Source organism: Furipterus horrens, unplaced genomic scaffold, assembly GCF_987537825.1.
Source record: "Furipterus horrens unplaced genomic scaffold, mFurHor1.1.pri manual_scaffold_1, whole genome shotgun sequence".
Lineage (NCBI taxonomy): Eukaryota > Metazoa > Chordata > Mammalia > Chiroptera > Furipteridae > Furipterus > Furipterus horrens.
Genome location: NW_028327171.1, coordinates 65,837,467 through 65,853,620, shown reverse-complemented (window position 1 = coordinate 65,853,620; position 16,154 = coordinate 65,837,467).

Genomic DNA, 16,154 nt, shown 5'->3' with positions numbered 1-16,154 from the left:
TTTCCTTCTCTGATGTGCCCTGACTGGAAGATCGAACCAGCGACACTTAGCTCGCAGGCTGACGCTCAATCCACTGAGCCAAACCAGCCAGGGTTAGTGTTGTTCTTTATATATTGTTTTTATTTGAATTTTACTAAATGTAACCAGATCTAGCTATACTTTGATCATCACATCTACCAAAGAAAGAGGTACAACGGTGTCTTGTCTGCCAACCAAACTTGTATGATTGTTGAGTGTTGTCACACAGCATTCCATAAGGTTATGGTAGAAAGTCATATTTTAGAGATAGGGGGAATCTATTATGTGCTTTTAATCTAAATATGTTTTTGCTGATAGATTTTCACTTAATCCCAATAATTCAAAAAAGTAATAGGATGAAGATTTAAGTTAGTAACTTGTATTTTTATTTAACAAGCTTCTTCAAGAACATAAAGGGTTTTATATAGAAAATTTGATCTGATTGAGACACATGAGTTGTTTAGCCATGAAGAAATGATTCTATGTGTGTCTGTGTTGTTAAACACTGAAATAAATCATTTGATTGATGCTTTTTTAAAAAGAAAAATAAATATTATTAAATTAAAAATAATTTCTTAGATTTAAAAGGTATGATTCTGTTAAACTAAACTAGCTTATAATTTAATATAATTGCTAATTTCAACAAAATCTTTATTATATGAAATCTTAGCAAGGCATTTATTCAGAAAACTTTAATCTCAAATAATGTGATTTTGCTCTATACTATGTTGTCTATAGTTTTATAAAAGATTTCTCTATAGTTTCATGACATATTTCTCTATCATTTATCAATACAATATGCTTAAATTCCATATTACTGTTTATCTAACAAATACTTCTAGAACAAAGAAAATATTTAAAATCATCTTCAACTTGATTTAAATCGAGAAACGAAAACAGGACTGTGAAATTTTAAAAACATTGAAATTAGACAGCAGGAGCCATATGTCAATGACAAAGTGGCAGAATGAGACTGTTTGCATCAAAAGTGCTCCACAAAAATGCAGATTATTCCAAACTGTATTCAACAGAACTCTGACCTCACAAAGGTCTCTGAAAAAGCATGCACTGTACAAAGTAAGTTTGGGATGCTCTGAAGGAGTCAAATGAAAATTAATATATTCAAACTTCTGTGAAAAGCTCTAACTAAAAAGAAATACACATGCAATTACTTTATTAGCATTTTTCAAACTTATTTGATTAATGTGTTATTTTATATAATATTGTATAACATATTGATATTTTATAGAATGATTTTTGAGTTATAGGAAGTTGTCAGTGACTATCATATCAGTTTTACATTGGATAAAAACAAATTTAATATTATATTTATGTACTAATTTAAATAGGTGTTTCTTTACATGCTACCCCCAAAATACTGGGGGTTTTTTTTGCCTACCTTCAGTGAAAAAATAAAAAAGTAGATTCCACATTCATCAAAACCAATAAGCACACAATAGAGCATTAAAATTCAGTATTTGAGCAGCTAGAGGAACATGAAACATCTGCCCATTGTCCTTTATAAGATTATAAAGGGTCTTAAGTCTGAGAGAGGGAATTGTTTCAGAATGGGAGTCTCCCCAAAAATAAATTAATTAATTTAAAAAATTCAATATTTGATAATGTAAACACTTCAATTGCATTCTGTATATATATTGTAATTGGACATATGCATGTACCAAAGTGGAGGCTAAAATATAATGTGATATGTTCCTCTTATATACATCATACATGTGTGTCAATATAACACATTGATTCATATTAGAGGAATAAATCATTTAATTAAAAAAAAAAAGCCTACAGCATTACACCTTGAAAAGTATTTGTTTTTTACAGTCAACTTTGTATGCATTTTCTTTTATGGAAGTCCAAAGTAGTACATGGAAGACAAAGAGATATAGGATATGTTTATTTTTGTGTTGTCACTTAAGGCAAAATTTTATTTCCATTTCTCTCTTTAAATATAATATTTAATATTTTATGAATTTTTATCACATACATTATAAATTGTAATGTTCATGATGTCTACTTTAAATCATTCTTGAAACAAAAGGATATATAATTAAATAAATTAGTTGCTTACTAATAATTTTATGGATCCTGACTGGCTAACCTCACTGATTTACAAACTTTAGTATTTATGTAGGAGTTATATATTTCAGGTTTTTAAATGATAACAAAAGCAATAAAGTGTAGAAGTCATCCATTCTTAGGAGATAATTGAAAATATCTTTAATGTATGAATATTCTGAACTGTAATCACTTTCTAAAAGATTTTTGTCATGCTTGTTGATTGATGAGTGTTATACAAGGAAGATAAGCTGAGAGCAGATGTCTAATGATGCCAAGTATTTCTGGTGTCTTAAAGCTCTTTTGTTTTGAGTTTCTGTTAATGTAATTTATTTTCCTATATTTATCAAGCTGGTAACTCATCTTTTTCTATGTGTTGAATGATTAATCACCTTATAAATTTTATAAACAACATGAAATGTGAATATTCTCACCTTATAGAAATCTGTCCATTTCTCAAGCTATATAGGGACAGTTCCTCTCTTACTATCATTCAACAAATTTATATTACAGTCAACATGCATTGTCTATGGTTCCTTATTCCTGGATATGTCCTCAGAGTATTCAATTACCCACCAGAGAGCAATGGCAAATATTAGCAGTGATTTATGGTAAATCGTTAGCTATTGTTCCATTACCCATTTATTCCACTGAGAGCTTGCCTATTTAGAAATTACTGCACCTCCACCTCCACTTTGTTTTTAAGGAAAAGATCCATTGAGTATATCAGCAAAATCATAATGATTCAGGAGTTTCGGAAAGCACATTGTCCAACAAGAGGTATAGGTGTCATATTTTCCATTATAAAAATAACAACTGGGAAAAATGCTACAATTTTGCATTGCTTACTTTTTCAATGATGTTCCCATTTGAATCATTGCTTATCTTTGTATTTTTCAAGTTAAGTTATTTTTAAGTTTTCTGCTATGCACCCCCATACTTTATAGCAACACTCCGTTTTTAAAGCTGCTAGTCCCCATGCTCACATTGCTACTTCCTCCTCTGAGTTCATTGGTTGAAATAGAAAGAGATTATTATTAGAAGATTATATGATCTTGGAAACACAGAACTAGATCAAGCTTCTGAGCCCACCTATCAAATCAGTAATTCTCCACTGACAGTGAAGTGAATAGAGGTAGGGGTGTATGCAGGTAGGTAGCTCAGAGTCTCTGTTGGCTTACACAAAAATTGGAGTAAGCCTTGGGTTCAAGTTATTATGTAGCAAAAACCTACCTCTGAGACTTCAGGCCACAGTTGTAGAGATAATACCAATAGTCATTCTATCTGTGATTTTAGAAATATGATAATATAGATAAAATATTTTGAAAATAAAAGTTATTGCTATTGATAGCTCAAGAGATTAATTGAGACCTAAAAAGGAAGAATGACTTTCCTGGAAATATATACATAATTGGAACCAGAGTCCTGGTTGTGACTCTAATTGATTCCAGTTACTAATGAGGTATAACAAATTACCTCAAACTGGCTGGCTTAAAACAATTTTATTTGTTTCCCCATTTTGTGGCTCAGGAATTGGAAACGAGTTTTGCTGGATAGTTTGTACATGGAGACTCTCAAGCAGGTGTAATCAGATGTCATCTAAGATATCGAATACTGCAGTTACATGAAATTTTGCCTGCACTGGACATTTAAAAAATGTTTTAAATATTTTCATTTTTGATTTAAGCATTATTGCATTTTTCCCAGTACCATTTAGTCCCCTTCCACTCCTTCTCCCCATCAGTCACCACACTGTTGCCCATGTCCATGAGTCCTTTTCCTTTTTGCTCAGTTCCTCCACCCCTTAACCACACCCTCCACTGGCTGTCATCCTGCTATCTATGAGTCTGTCCCCATTTTCCTTGTTTGTTCATTAGTTTCCACATTTGAGTAAATTCATATGGTATTCTTCTTTCTCTGACTGGCTTATTTCATGAGCTGGACATCTGAGCTGACCCACTAACTTGGCTAGCAAGTGATGCTGCCTCTTGGCTAGGAACTCACCTGGGGCTCTTGACTGGAATATCTACACATGGCCTCTTGAATGTAAAGGTCTGAGGGTAGTTAGATTTCTGACATGGTATATGGCTTCCCCTGGAATCAGTGTGTCAAGAGAATCAGGTGAAACCTATGTGGCTTTGTATGAACTAGGCGTGGAAGCATCACATCATTGCAACCATATAGTATTGGTCAATCCTTCCCAGATTCAAAGAGAGCTGACATAAACCCCACATGCCAATGGTTGGAGTGTCAAAGACTGCCACTGTTTAAAACACCCACCACACACTGGGTTGAGAATGATTAACCCTGTTATATTGTGTCATCCCTACCAAAAATTTTATGAAAATTTATCATTTCCCATGTCCCTCTAGGTAACAAGAAATAGTTCTCATGCTGAAAGTCCAATGGGCTTGGAAATTAGAAAAGTGTTATATACTCAATATTTAAAATATAGCTACATACCATTCAATAAATAATCCATAAAGTATCACTGTGTACTGTTCCAAACCTAGGTACTCAAAATACAGCAATTAAAGAATAAATTGCTCTCAACTCTAGTAGGAAAATCAGACAAGTCAACATGAAATAAAAAATAACGATGCCGAGTTGTTATAACAGAAGTATGCACAGAGTCAGCTGTGGGAGGGGTTATGGAAGAGGTTAAAAAAATGGCTGCACATGACTGAGGTTAGAGAGGCACCTGGAGGGTTCTTTGACCAACAAGGTGGCCATATTTCTCTCCGGCCAAAGACATGACATATTCCAAATACAAGGGAAGACCCCCCAAATGGAGTTATCTTCTGGAGAGCAGAACCCTTGTAGTACAGACTTCCCTGACTAGGTGAGTGTTCTAGGTACCCATCTCTATCAGTGTACTGGTTAGCATTGTGAGAGGCTGTGCTTGGCTTCAGTGAATTTTTAAAAAACATTCTTTCAATGTGTTTGCCCATCTCGTGATGGATTATTTACAAGTGCACCTCCCACACTGTGCTGAGTGTTCAGCAGTTTTTGACCAAAAATGTTATGACCCCCATTCCCCACCCTCCTTATTCACCTGATATTGCTCTAAACAACTTTTTTGTTTGTTTGTTTTCCTGGATGATAAAAATCACCAAAAAGAAAATTTTTGCCCAAGTGGAAGAGGGGAAACAGAAAAATGGCAGGAGCACTAAAAGGCACCAAAATCGAGGAGTTCAAAAACTGCTTTGAGCAGTGGAAAAAAAGTGTCTCAATTGGTGTGTTGCATCAGATGGAGAGTATTTTCAAGTAAGAATAAATACACAATTTTTTTATAAATAAATTCTGTTTTTCTTGGGGGTGGGTGGGTCCACCATCATACACATACATTTAAGAAGCAAAAATTATAAACAAAAAGTTTGAGTTAAATATGATAAGACTATGGTGTAAAATATAGATGTGGTAATTAAAGATGAGTCTGGAAATTTAACAGAAATTGAAGTCTCTTCTAACACGCACATGAGTTTACGGATAAAAATGTAAGTGGTAATTTCATCTTAATGATGTAACTCAAACAATTGAAAAGCAGAAGTTGGTATTACAAGATTTCTGTGATGATACTTACGAATACAGAAACAGTTTAATTAAAATACTTCACAGTAGTCAAACTAAATAAAGTTACAATGGAATTTGGAGCAGAGAGTAAGCATATTTAAATACATTCTGGATGCTTAATTCTAAGACTATTATAAAACATAAATGAAACTGGATTAAAATCAGATGTTGACTTAATTAAACTTCGCCATGGCACGGGTTGAGTTATGTTTAAATCATCCGGTATTTACATTTACACATAGTAATCAAGACAGCAGCAAGAGGAAGAATAGATTCTTCATTTTAATTCTGAAGGGACCAAACACACGGCTTGCATCCATTGGCTCCTGTGATTTTACTGCATGTGTGCTGGCTAATTAAAGTGGGTGAGCACTTCCCAGTTCAGGTATAAAACAAAGATTTTTTATGGTTAAAATTTTCTGCACATGAAATGTGTTAAAGTTGGGATAAAATGCAGGATGTTGTTTACAGCTTAAAGATTTAATTATTTATAAGAATGTCTTTTAAAAATATATAGGATGCAGGAAAACAGTTCAACAGGAGCAAGTGGCATTCAACACAATGGAGCCCTGCTCCCTAAAGTATCTCTGCAGAGCATACACATGGGCATTGGTTAGGAACCTGTTAGAAATGCATAATCTCAGGTCCCAGTCCCCCCCACCCCCCAAATCAGAATTCACTGTCTCACCACATTCCCAGGTGATCCCTATGAACATTAAAATCTGGGAAGGGCAGGTAATAGGTACAGGGCACTGTAGGTTTAGGAAAATCTTGGAAGCTGGAGTGCAGGCCTTTGCCTTTGTTTTATGATCTGGTTTACAGAACATGAGTGAAGAATTTGAAGAAGAGGAAAACACATAAATGAATAGAAAATGCTGAGAAAAAAATGTCAAAAGCCAGTGTGTGTTGAACAAGTAATTAAGAAGAGGCATGAATTCACATGTAATTGCTTTATATATATGAGTTGAAATAAATAATGGACAGAAGTAGTGGTACTGTGTTATTTAATGCCTAAGACAGTGGCCAGCACATGGTAGACATTTGATATCAATATTAATTAAGTATAAGCTTTATATATTTTACTTTATCACATGAAGTAATTTTGCACACATTATTTCACTTTGAGACTCACAACATCAGAATGAAGTAGGTAGAATGGGTAGTTGGTATCATTAGACAAATGCTTTCAACTTGTCTTTTTTGTAATAACTTAAAGTCAACAGGTGTGACAAAACCTTTTAGTGCGTGATTGATGTTAAGAATATCCATGCATTAAAGATAGCACTTTCAATTGTCTTCAAAGGAGGATCGTTTTTGCATGTGACAGCCTTTCTTTAAAAATAGCTAAGAGAGTTAACTGCTATGTAAATGATAACTAACTTTGGATAGTAAATTTACTCAGTTTAATTAACTTACCAAATTATTCTACCTTGTTACATCAAGAATTTAATAACAGGGATCATGAACAATGCAACTGAAAATCTTTGGGGTGATTGGTTTGAGACACACCACATACTTTGTTATTGAAATAGAAATGATGTCATAGATGACTCTCTTTAAAGCACAACATTTGGCTAGTTAAGCCCAGTACAGCCTCCTTAGAGAAGTGTATGCCTTTACAAAAGAGGCATAAAAAATAGAATATTGAGAATGTTGAAGTAGCAGCAACGTTAAAAAATTACAGGTGAGACCAGAATTTTAAGTCACACTTTCTGACAAAAAATTAGGAAAACGTTTCACTGTGGTATGGTGAAACTCATTTTTAATTCCAAATTTGGATCACACTGTGTGAAGTGTGATCTGACTAAAAGATGGTTGTTTGTAGTTAGTACTGACCATCCATGTGGTCTGGAAAATATTTTCAGCATAACTTGCCTCTCAAAACAGCTGGCTCATGTTAAAGGAGCAAATAAAAGCTGGAATTCTTATTATAGAAAAGGAACAAAAGTAATTAAAGAACATATGATTGCTTTACTGAATTGTATAAATGTTTGACTTATTTAAAGGTATATTTGATGACATTTTATTAAATTATCATTTTTTCCTTAAGATATTGGGACAATTTTCTACTTTTCAGAACAGAAATTCGTTACTTGACAAATCAAAGATTGTTTCTATATAATTCAGAGTATACTCTTATTACTTTAATATAGTATTGTTCATTCATTCTGAATGTGTTCAGGTTTATCATACAAGCAAAAATATACATAAAATAGCTTTAAAAGATAATTTAGATATTTTTTTGTTTCATCATTAGTTCTAATTGTCTAAATGCTTAACAATCCATATCTGTTAACCATCTAAACTAGATACTAAATTTCTAGAATCAAATAGAATTAGAATCAATATTATTATAAAGTTCTACTTGGTTTTTAGAATTTTCTCTGAAGATGAAAAAGCAACTATTTTATTCTATAATGAGCACAAGTATCTATTAATCTTATCCTGTAATAATAATAAATATAATTGCTACCATTTTTTCTCCCTGGCTATACACCAGAAACTGTCCTAGTACTTCATATACAATGTCTGAATTCTTACAAACATCATTCAAAAAACATAGTCTCAAATCATAGATATGGAAATTGGGGCTTAAAGAAGTTAAATTGTCCAGGTTACAACTCAGTCAGGCTATTTTCTAAACACTATGATCTTCCTACCCTGGCATGCTGACTGCTTATTGCAATATAAAAGTCACAACTTAAAAAAGATATTACTTGCATTTTCTGAAGATCACAGGGCTTTTCATTTCTGAAAATCACTCAAAAATACTACTTTGGGTAAGGAGAAGTAATAAGACATCATTACATAATAATGCATAATAAAGTCTAGTTCAGAGAAAAAAGACAGCCTATAATATGTAAATTGGAAAGAAATAGTAGATAATTTCCTCATTTTAAAGTTAGCAAGGGCAGCCAATTTGTGGAATGATTATATTGCATTTACATGGCATTAGAGAGACCATTTAACATTTACCAAACCAAGACACCTTTGAAAGTGAAAGGGATAACCACCTGACTGCACACTTCAACTGAGGCCATTCTGGGTAAACTGGAATGTGTGATTATCTTGTGTACGTGGAGTGGTAAATGCTGGTACAGTTGAATTGCCGAATGAGAGAAGCAGGGCTGAGACTAGCCTGAGCTTTCACATTTTCTCCAAGGCTTAAATTAAGTAATGGTCTACACCTTATAGAATTTTCCTTTCTGGAAGAGCTATGTAAAATGAGGGTTAGAAAATGTTGCCTTATGCTATTTGTGTTTAACAAATTGTTCCTTAGAATGATCTTATGTAATAAATTAATTTTGAGAAAAAAAACAAAACAACTCTTAAACAGGTTAGAAACTGCCCCAGGTTGGAGAAGAAAGGGAAGGAAAAATGCAGGGATTATTCAACCTTATAAATCTTTCCTTCTTAATCAAACTGCATATTCTCCAACTAGATATTTAAATCAGTCCATAAAGTCCAAAAGGTTATGGCTGTAAAACAACAAGCATGCCACATGAAAAATAAATCCGCAAATACTAAATATTTTTGCATTGTGTTAAAAATAGTTTACATAACTCTAAAACTAATAAAATTGAGTTGACTATCCAATAAATGGAATTTTATATCATGTTTGTCATCAGCTAAATAATTCACTATTCCATTTTATATACACACTCTTTAATTAACTCAGAGGCAAGATGCTGCTAATCCATTCACTTCCACAGGGTCTGCTGCATGGGCAACAGCAGACGCTCCATATCACCCTACCCAGGCTCTGTAGCTTCAGCTTCACTGGAGAGGACACTCCAGCGTCATCGTAAGATGTCAATTCAACACGGGAGGAGACAGATACCATGTCACTCCCGAGTGGGACTGCACAGCCATTCTCGGCGGTGCAGATAGACTCTTAAGAAGCTACACCATCGTCTCTCGAGACGGACGGCTGCCGACGATTCACTTCCACATCCTCCTCCCACCAAAAGGTACAAAATGTGTGTGAGTATAACAGCAAAAGGTTAGAAGTTTAATATAAAGGAATTTTTAATCAGAGGGGAAAGCAGCTGGCTGAGTTCTCTCCACCTCCAATGGGAGCTCATAGATTGCATAGTGATTAGTGACACCTGTTTTCTACTAGTCTTTCCCTGAAGCGGGCAAAGTATGAAGTTGGCTATAGAACTGTTTTTGACATTTTGCTGCATTTTCTTTTAAAAAACACATATTCTTGTAAAGCCAGATATTAATTTTTAACCACCATGTGCTTGTTTACAAAATAAAATAAAATAAAATAAAATAAAAAAATTCAGAGACTAAGTTTGCCTGCAGGTAATTTCCTATTTATAAGGGGAAAAAGGATAATATTTTTAGTAATTTGGAAAGAGTCTATTTTAGTACACTCATAAATGTTCTAAAATGCTTAAAAGATGCACCTGAAACTTACAGTTTTCAATAATATTTTATTATTAGGGCCATATTACATCAAATCATTGAGGAAACTGATATCTCATTGTTATCTCATTGTGAGTAGCACAAGCTAGCTTTACTCTTTATTTCTCCACTCTTGTTTGATCTATCACTTCTAGGAAAACTGCAGTCATTTATTTTCTTCCTTCCACATGTCAGAGTTGGGATGGATTTAAAAGAAAATCTGATTCAACTTGGTTATTTTATAAATGAGATTCTGAGGCACATACAGGGAAAGTGACTTATTCAAATCACACAGCTTGAAGGTGGCAGAGCTGAAACTACAGTATGGTATTTTATTATGGCAACCCTATAGCAAACTCATACAAAACAACAGCAACCCTATAGCAGACTAATACAAAAGAAAAGGTAAATATAATTATGGAACCACTGTTATAAAGAAAAAAAGCTCTTTTCACAACATCGATCACATTCTTTCTAAATTCTTTTTTTTTTTCTATTTATAAAGTTATGGCCTCAGAAAGAGGGGCAATTTCTCTAGGTAGTTACAGAAAAGGTATACCAGAAACCAAGTCTCCAAACTCCCAGGCCAAGTGATCACGTTCCCGTACCCTATGCTATGCCTCATATACACAAACGCAGACACAAACATACCCGGTAAGAACTCCTGGTCCTAGGAGAAAAACACTTCACAAACTTCCTTTACCACTTGTGGTTTGGTACAACACATGATTGTTTTTTATGTTTCTACATCCATTAAATGAACATATTTATGTAATGGACTTTTACAGAACTCCGACTATGTGCTAGGCACTCTGACATGCTTTAATGTTCTATAGATACCCCCACAACTGCACGTATGACTTTCATCACCTATTGAATTGCCAACCTCAAATATGCATTAATATATGCTTATGTCTAAAACTCTTAAATTCTAATAGCAATAAAAAAAAAAAATCCACATCATAGTAGTAACTCATGATTAAATAGAAGTAGTGATAGAGGGGAAAATGCACTAAAATTGATATAAAAAAAAGATTTGGGTTCATTATTGTAAAATTATGACATTAAAATCATGTCATAAGAGCTAATCAAACATAAGAACTATACACTTGGTTAGACTTTAGGGGATGAATAATGTTTAGTACAGACTGGAGGAGAAAAAGCATTATTAAAAAAGAAAAACGGACTATGTATTAGAACATAACTCTTAATTTTAACTTTTCTATTTATTAGTTTTGACTGTTACACACTACTTAACCTCTTTGCACTTCACTTCCTTTATCTGCAGGATGGGAAAATTGGACTCATTATTTAAAATTCCTTCTAGCTCAGACATGATTGATATTTGAAATTTCATATAACTTCAACTATGATCTATTTAATCAATAGTTACTTTACACAAAAATAGCTCAAGAGATACTAAGCTATTTTGACATCCATTTTACATCCATTTTATAATAATATGTGTGCATTGTACTTAGTACACATAGAAAAGTGAAGAAGAAGTCCTGTGTGGTGTATGTGGTGGTGGAGGTGGGTGGCATATATATATATATATATATATATATATATCACTCCTTTTAGAAACAAAGGGCACATATTCATATAATCAAAGTGTTTCCCACTTTAATTCCTCAGTGTGTGATCTTAATTTCTTAAAAATTGAAAATAAGCACCACTGGACAATGATGTTTATTGTCAATCAAATGTCTGTACATCAGCTTTGACCACAGGCAGTTCATTTACCCAACAGAGAGTGAGGGATAATTTGCAACTAATGAAAAAGTGATGGGCTGGTGCACTCCTTGAGAACAAGGTTGTAAAATTTTAGCTACTTAGGGAATTTCTGTAGTATCAAGGATATTCTTTGATCTCTCAAAGCACTAGAGATTGACTTATCTGAAAAGAGTTGAAATGATGAATTAAAGATATGACAGTCAAGGACAAAATCTGAGAATACACTTTTGTAGGCCTCATGCTGTGTCCATAAAGCTAAATGGAGCTAGAGCTCCCACCTGACTAGTCAGCTTCCTGAACATGGAGGGAAATTTCTTTTTCAGGACAGGCAAGTCTTGCTTATCTAGTCCTGAAGGTCTCCTCCCAATACCTTTATTCACAGAAGACATTCCTTTTAATAATTTTGGAATAGACATATTCAATGTTTAGAGTGCTATAAACGTGTATATAACTTTTTCAAATCAAAATACAATTATTTATGCAACTTTCTTTGTCAATATCAACTTAAGTGTTTTCACCAAAGATGATTTAAGAAGCTGTTCATGTGCTTTTGTATCAAGTTAGGTTGAAGTCTCCTTTTTGAGTCTATCTTTAACTAAATATTAAAGTATATCTTAGACTTCTGGTCAAGATGGTGGCACAGGTATACACGGCTCACCTCCTTGCATAATCAGATCAAAAAATTACAACTAAATTATAGAACAACCATCACTCAGAACCATCAGTAATTGAGTTGAATGGAAGTCTGACAACTACAGAATTAAAGAAACCACATCCATCCAGATTGGTAGGAGGTGCAGATGTGGAATGGGCTGGTTCAACATCCATGTGTGGTAGGTAAAAATTTGGGAGGGATATTTAACTTCTGACTGCAGAAACCAGCAGAGGTTGAGTTGGTGGAAAAAACTTCTGGAGTCCCAAACAGTTCCTCTTAAAGAACCTACATATGAACATACTCAGACTTATCGCCCAAGAGTTCTAGCATTGGGATAGCAGCTTGAAAGGCACCCGTGGCATACAGGGGGGATCTGAAGTGTCTGCCATCAAGGCAAGAGCTGGGGGACAGATTTCTCCCAGACAGAAAAGGCAGGCAGAGACACAGAGCTGGCAGTGGGTGCCACATTTGAGACTCCATCAACCTGGATAACACTGTTTGACCTGCCTTGAAGACCCACAGAGACTCCACCCCACCCAACTTACAGGCCCACCCAAGCTTATCTTTCATATGAATAGCTGGTCTTGGCTCATGCTTCACAACTTCTTAAATCCTTCAAACAAGCAGGAACTGGCTTCAGTGAGACCCTAGTCCCTTTACCTTTTGCTAAGTGGCCCTAGGCATGGCACTAGCAGCAGCCAGCCTAGATTCACTGCTTGACTTCATCTGGGAATCTCCAAGCCCATCACAAGTAGTAGCCATCTGAGGTTGATTTATAGCTCAGGCAAGGTGGCCCCTGGCCAAACACAGGTAGGGGCTGACCTTGGACTGTAGCCAGGAAACCCCAGATGGCTACAGACCATGTTGAATAACCACCATCCTGGCCCTGCACAGCTGATCCTTCATGGAGGGCAGAGGTTGGTGTCAGTGGTCATAGCCAACCCTTGCAACTGACTGGCCTGGGTACGTCCCTACCATTGGCCTGGCAACAGAAACCAAGGCTGAACTACAAGAGGAGGGTATACTCAGCCCACACCTCAAGTACCACCTTGGGTGATAAGGGAGGCTGTGCCACTGGACCCTACAGGGCATCTACTACATTAGGCCATGCAACCCACACAGGGAGTCCTAGCAGCTCTACCTAATACATAGAAAAAAACACAGAGAGGTTGCCAAAATGAGGAGACAAAGAAATGTGGCCAAAGTGAAAGATCAGATCAAAACTTCAGAAAAGGAACTAAACAAAATGGAGAAAAGCAATCTATCAGATGCAGAGTTCAAAACACTGGTTACAGGGATGGTCAAGAAAATTAGTGAAGACCTCAACAGCATAAAAAAGACCCAGGCATAAATGAAGAGTACACTAATTGAAATAAAGAACAATTTACAGGGAAACAACAGTAGGGTGAAAGAAACCAAGAATCAAATAAATGATTTGGAACATAAAGAAGCAAAAAAACAAACAATCTGAACAACATGAAGAAAAAAGAATCCCAAAAAACAAGGATAGTATAAGCAGCCTCTAGGACAACTTCAATCATTCCAACATTCACATGATAGGGGTGCCAGAAGAAGAGAAAAAGCAACAATTGGAAATCTATTTAAAAAAAATATTGAAAGGAAATTTCCCTAATTTAGTGAAGGAAATAGACGTGCAAGTCCAGGAAGCACAGAGTCCCAAGCAAGAAGGATACAAAGAGGTCCACTCCAAGATGCATAATTAAAATGTCAAAAGCTAAAGATAACAAGAGAATATAAAAGCACCAAGAGAAAAGCAATTAGTTACCCACAGAGGAGTTCCCATAAGACTGTCAGGTCATTTCTCAAGGGACTGACAAGAAACATTAAAAGTCATGAAAAGCAGGGACCTATAGCCAAGATTGCTCTACCCAGCAAAGCTATCACTTAGAATGGAAGGGCAGATAAAGAGCTTCCTAGACAAGGAAACACTAAAGGAGTTCATCATCACCAAACCAGTATTATATGGAATGTTATAGGGACTTATTTAAGGAAAAGATGAGCAAAACTATGAACAATAAAATGTCAATAAATACATATTTATCAACAATTGAATCTAAAAAATCCTAAATAAACAAGAAAATCAGACAGAATTATGGTTATGGAGAGTGTTTTGATGGATGCCAGATAGAAGGGAGTGTAGGGGAATGGGTGAGGGGTGAGGGGACTAAGAAGTACAAATAAGTAGTCACAAAATAGCCATGAGGTTGTAAAGTGCAGTATAGGAAATGGAATAGTATAAGAATTTATATGTATGACCCATGGACATGAACAATGGTGTGAGGCTTGCCTGAGGGAGTGGGGGGTGCTGGGCGGAGGGGGGCATAGGGAGAAAATTGGGACAACTGAAATAGCATAATCAATAAAATACAATTTAAAAAATAAAAATAAAATATATCTTTATTTATTATTTTAACAATTATCTGTTGAACAATTAATCAGAGCCAGGCAGTATGCAAAATGCTGAGGACAGAGTGCCCTCTAGAAAACTCACAAGAGGCAAACAGAGCTAAGTAGAAGACAATTAAGTCTGACAGAAATAACTTACTCTGCCTTTGGGGTCAGCTTGGTGAATACTGTTAGTTGAGCATTTCTAGTGAATATGACTAGAGGATACTGCAAAAACAGAATTCAGGCAAATTAAGCAGGAAAAGTAATTGGAGAAAGGGGATACATGGGCAAAGCGAATGAAGTTTTAGGAGAGGCCACTCTTCTCTGATTCTATCTGTTCCTATAGTTCTTGTTCTCCCTTAAAGGCAACTTATTGTTTTTCCTTTGCAAATTGTGTCTTTTAGAGAAAACTTTGTTCTGAAGCCTTACTAGGGAAAAAGCTGACAACTTTTCTAGAGATGATGGTTACTCGAGTTCTATTCCTTACCCTTGTCTCCTCACCTCTACTGAGTAAAACCTCTCCGTGGCTTACAAAGTAATCATCTCTCTCTCTCTCTCTCTCTCTCTCTCTCTCTCTCTCTCAGTTTTAGGAGTAAGTTAATTTTTTATTTTATTTAGTTTTTATTTTTGTTTTGTTCACTACCGTTCATACCCCCTTGCCCTCTTCCACCTCCACCCATCCTCTTCCCCCTCTCCCCTCCCCTGCAACTGCCACACTGTTGTTGGAGTCCATGAGCTCTTTTTCTTGTTCTTTTTCACTTGACCGCTTTTATGCCCAAACCCCCCTCCCCCACTACAAGTGCTGTCAGCCTGCTTTCTATCTATGAGTCTGTCTTTATTTTGCTTGTTATTTCAGTTTGTTCATGCAACTAACTGCCTTATGTCCCAGGGATTCCACTTCTGGGAATTTAGCCAAAGAACCAAAAACACTAATTTGAAATAACATATATACACCCCTATATTCATTCCAGTGTTATTTACAATAGCTAAGATTTTGGAAGTAGCCCAAGTGTCCATCAGTGGATGAGTGGTTAAAACAGCTATGGTACATTTACACAATGGAATACTAGTTGGCTATAAAAAAAAAAAGAAAAGAAAATTTTACCCTTTTTGACAGTATGGATGGACCTTGAGAACATTATGCTAAGTGAACACCATATGATCTCATTCGTATGTGGAATCTAATGAATAAAGCTATCATCTCTCTTTGGATGAGCATTAAAAAGTCATTTGTGTAAGTTCATGAAAATGCAAATCTTTGGATCTAGAGAAGATAAAA